This window comes from Sprattus sprattus (assembly GCF_963457725.1).
Source record: "Sprattus sprattus genome assembly, chromosome: 8".
NCBI classification, from domain to species: Eukaryota; Metazoa; Chordata; class Actinopteri; order Clupeiformes; family Clupeidae; genus Sprattus; species Sprattus sprattus.
Genome location: NC_137927.1, coordinates 6,014,252 through 6,019,251, shown reverse-complemented (window position 1 = coordinate 6,019,251; position 5,000 = coordinate 6,014,252). Strand labels below are relative to the sequence as shown.

At 44.8% G+C, this 5,000-nt stretch overlaps 1 protein-coding gene across 1 annotated transcript in view; it reads right to left on the bottom strand.

Annotated features, from left to right (window-relative positions):
- slit3 (slit homolog 3) overlaps positions 1–5,000 on the bottom strand; it is a gene marked incomplete at its 5' end in the record, with an annotated part of 211,477 nt that overhangs the window by 80,324 nt on the left and 126,153 nt on the right.

Sequence of the window (5,000 nt, the reverse complement as noted above, 5' to 3'; positions counted from 1 at the left end):
CCCTCTCTCTCTCTCTCATCCCTCTATCCCTTCTCTCTCTCTCCTTCTCGCTCTTCCTCTCTTTCTCTTCCTCTCTTCCTCTTTTTCTCTCTCTCTCTCTCTCTCCCACCCCCTCTCTCTCATCCCTCTATCCCTTCTCTCTCTCTCTCCCTCTCTCTCTTCCTCTCTTTCTCTTCCTCTCTCTCTCTCTCGCTCTGTAAAGTCCGAAAAGGAGTAATTTCATTACATTAGAGCACCCAATCCATTACCAGCTTTTACCGGCTCTGCCTCTGAAACTATTTCATTAAAGGAGAGCGTGCATAAATCAGGCCCAGTCACCACTGACACACTCCTCCATATGCTCACACACACACACACACACACACACACACACACACACACACACACACACACACACACACACACACACACACACACACACACACACACACACACACACACACACACACACACACACACACACACACACACACACACACACACACACACACACACTGATCCATACGTTCCCAGTCATCCTGCCTCCCCTCTTCCATCCTGTCACAAGTACACACATTCCCATCTGACACACACACACAAACACACACACATGCCCAGAGAAGAGAGGACACAGTCACAAACCATCCCCCTGTTTTCTCTATGTTCACACCATCCATTTTGAATCGTCCTTTCTTCGTTGTCTATCCCTCTATTCTGTGTGTGTTTTAGGTTCTTACACCCAGCTGTATCTATCATGTGTGCATCTGTGTGTGTGTGTATGGCACATGTGTCTCTGTGTGTAAGGGTTTGTGTCTATGTGTGTGTGAGTATGTCTCTGTGTGTGCCCACATGTGTGCGCGCGTGTGTACGTGTGTGCGTGTGTGTGCGTGCATGCGTGTGTGCGTGCATGCATGCGTGAGGGGTGTGTGTGTGTGTGTGTGTCATCCATCATGGTCTTAATGTAATCATCGTAGACTGTGGCAGGAGCAGCGTTCAGATTGCCTTGTCCTCTCTGCTGACCACTCTTATTGCGAGGCCTCCAGCATCTTCCTCTTCAGGAAATTAAAGGACCCTCCTGTCCTGCCGATATACATTTCACCCCAATAGCACGCCCGTTATTTCACACTTACTCCACCGCGACCCCCCGCTAAGGTACCGGCACGGGCTTATACCCGATTTATCACGCTAATGAGCGGATCCTATCTGCTTAATATGGCAGGCCGGGAGGCCAACTGGCCATGTGCGTGCATTATTAGCACCTGGGTGTGTGTGTGTGCGTGTTTGCGTGTGTGTGTGGGTGTGTATGTGTGTGTGTGTGTGTGTGTGTGTGTGTGTGTGTGTGTGCATGGGTGTGTGTGCATGTTTGTGTGTGGGTGTGTGTGAGTGTGTGCATGGGTGTGTGTGTGCATGTTTGTGTTTGTGTGTGTGTGTGTGTGTGTGCGTGTGCGTGTGCGTGTGCGTGTGCGTGTGCGTGTGCGTGTGCGTGTGCATGTGTGCATGTGTGCATGTGTGCGTGTGTGTGTGTATGTGTGTATGTGTGTATGGGAGGTAAGGGGAAAAAAAGATCCAGATCTAATTTCCTGTGTCTAATTACATTGGCCCTTAATCATTCCCGCCATGAGTGCTATTGGCAGGTTCTGACAGTCTCCCATCTGTGGGTACATTAACAGTGTTTTTAGGGGGGGAAGGGGTTGTGTGTGTGTGTGTGTGTGTGTGTGTGTGTGTGTGTTTGCGTAGGTATATGAACAGGTTTGTGTGTGCGTATGGACAGGTATGAGTGTGTGTGAGTATTTAATTTATGGCTAAGTCTGTATGAGTTTGTGTGTGTGTGTGTGTGTGTGTGTGTGTGTGTGTGTGTGTGTGGTGTGTGTGATTGTGTGTGGATAGTCAGCCCCCCTTCCTGAAAGCTGTGTGGGCACTGCCCGCCTCTATTAATCAGTGGTGCCACCCGTGTGCACTAACCGGTAGCTACACACACACACACACACACACACACACACACACACACACACACACACACACACACACACTCATTCATTAAGCACACAAACATGACTGACGCCCGCTGGCAAAGACAAACACCACTGACGAGGCTTAAAGGAGATTCTAGAGTGGATTTCTTACCAGGACCAGGGATAGAGCAGTGAACAGACAGCTATATGAATACAGCAGTCATGTGAATTTCTATCAGGAAACTAAACAATTATATGCAGAACACTGGAATTATTGTCTAACAACAGTTCCATCACAAAAGGTAATGCACTGCCTTTAAATGAATTTAAATCCCAACCAGTTACCTACTTAATGCAGTGTGTGTGTGTGTGTGTGTGTGTGTGTGTGTGTGTGTGTGTGTGTGTGTGTGTGTGTGTGTGTGTGTTATTATTTCAATTAGATTTTAAGAGTGGCTGTGAGAATTTGTGTCGTTAATAGGATTAGTGATGTGAGTACAAATCTGAATGCTGGCCGTCTACAGGGTTGTGTCCTGCACTCTATGCGTGTGTGTGCGCGCTTATGTGTGTGTGTGTGTGTGTGTGTGTGTGTCCTTAGCAGGATTAGTGAGGTGAGTAAAAACCTGATGACTGGCCATCCACAGGGTCATGTCCCATACTCTGTAGCGCTCGTAAAACACCCCTCTCTCTGCACACCCATATCTCACTCTGACATCACACAGGCAATGCATCCTGGGTTATGGGGGTGTGACTCAGACTGGCTTCTTTTATGATCGGAGCACATAGATGGAAGAGAAGCAAAGTGTATCTCTCTTTCTATCTCTCTCTCTTTCTATCTCTCTCTCTCTCTCTTTCTCTCTCTCTATCTCTCCATCTCTTTCTCTTTCTATCTCGCTCTCTCTCTCTCTCTCTATCTATCTCTCTCGCTTTCTCTTTTTCTTTTTCTCTCTCTCTTTCTCTCTCTCTGTCTTTCTCTTTGTATCTCTCTCTCTCTCTCTATCTCTCTTTCTCTCGCTCATCCTCAGCCTCTCCAGCTCCATCTTCTCGTCCTTTCTTGCATTTGGATTTATATTTGCATTCAGATCTGTGACTGTGTGTGTGTATAACTGACAAACACACAAACACTCCACACATGTAATGCTGGGGGAAGCCCATTGAAGTAGCCCATAAATGTTGCGTTTGAACAAATTCTGGAACCCAAAGTAGCGAGACCATTGCTTATCAATCCCAGGCATAATGCTGCTCTTGCATATTTTACTGAAGTCCAGCTCTTTGTGTGTATATCTGTACGTATATGTGTGTGTGTGTGGGGGGGGGGGGGGGGGGCTATACACTATGATATGCTTTTTCAGGACTTGGCTGGCGCTGTGCTTGGGAATGGGGTTAGTGCCGGCTGGCTTTTGAGCACCAGAGGTAATTACTCCTGCCCAGCGATCTCATCAGCACTGGACACACCTGACTCGCACCGCGGGAGAGGGGGAAGAAAAGAGATCAAAACATGAAGGGTAAAGAAGAAACACTGACCTGCGGGGGAGAGAGAGAGAAAGAGAGACAGAGAAAGCAAATGCAGAAGATAAGTGTGAGAGGGATGATAGAGGGAGCGAAGGACGAATGTGAGAATAGAGGAAGAAGAGTGAAAAGGGATGAAGGAGAAAGAGCAGGTTTTAAGAAGGCAGGCTTGAAGGAGGCGGGCTTTAAGGAGAGAATGTGCTTCATGGAGAAATGTCTCAGAGATAAGAACACAGATTTTTCTGTCCTTTCATTTTAGTTCCTTTTTGTAATTCTTCTATTTTACATTTCTGTCTGAAGGACATAACCAAAGCAACACATACAACGCATACAACACTTTAATGCAGGGGTCTTCAACAGGGGGTCCGCGGAGGTACTGCAGGGGGGTCGCGAAATGTTTGGTTGATAAGACAATTTTGTTTTATATTTAAAAAAAAAAAAATACAAAAATCAACCAATTTTTTTTCCCACAAATTTAAATGTCTTCCGAATCAGATTTGTATTTATTCCCTTTAAATTTACATTAACATAAATCCAACATATTTTAGCGAACGTATAAATTGATCGAGAAGACGTTATCTTTCAGTCCAATCGACACATTCAGCTACCCACAGGAGCTCTCTCAAGCTGAGCACCTGTTCACTCACAGCACCTTTCATGCAAATACGACAGCACAGGCACTAGCCAATCATATCGCGTTTCTGCTCCAGTCTAAAGAGCGCAAAGATCAAAAATGAAAGATGGCGGACCAAACTCCATAGCTGGTCTTGTTTGTACCTATAAATTGTTAGTTTGACATTTTTTTGCTTAGAGTTAAAAAAAATAAATAAAGAGAAATAGACACTGTACAAGGTCAAAAAACGTTAATTGTATCTGAAAAATAAGTCGGAGAGGATTTGAGAGGTGTATGAGCCCCCTAGCTAATGTTAGCATGCTACTACCTACAAGCTTAACAACTTGCTAGCGGTGTGATTGGTTTGTTGACCTGTCAATCTCACTATGACATCTATGTTGTCAACACAACTCCATGCGCCAGACTCCTCCTCCGTCATCCGTTGGATCGTGTCAGTCAGGAGTTATTGAAAAGAAGATACATCTCACTAATGTGGGAGGATGTGTGGCATCGACAGATGCTTGAGGATTCACTGTCCCTTTTTTATGTTTGATGAAATAAAAACATATATCTGTGAATTATTTTAATAAGTTGTTATTAATTGTTAGCTCAGAGTTGTTTGCAAGATGTATGTTTATAAATGGCAGTGGCACGGCCACCCTGTACCTTTCATGTTGTTAAATGTTAAATTAAATTCAATGTTAAGTCACATTTGTTGTTCAAAAATGTTAGGTTAAATTCAATGTTAATATTGAATACACAATAACAGGGTAGCTATGTTTATTTGGCACTAGGCCCAGTATATTATAAACAAAATTGTATGCAATTTATATAGTAGGGGGTCCCTGCTCATCTCGCCATCAGTTTGGGGGTCCCTGGCCTGAAAAACGTTGAAGACCCCTGCTTAAATGCATTTAACGCATATAACACTTTGATGCATTTAACGCATA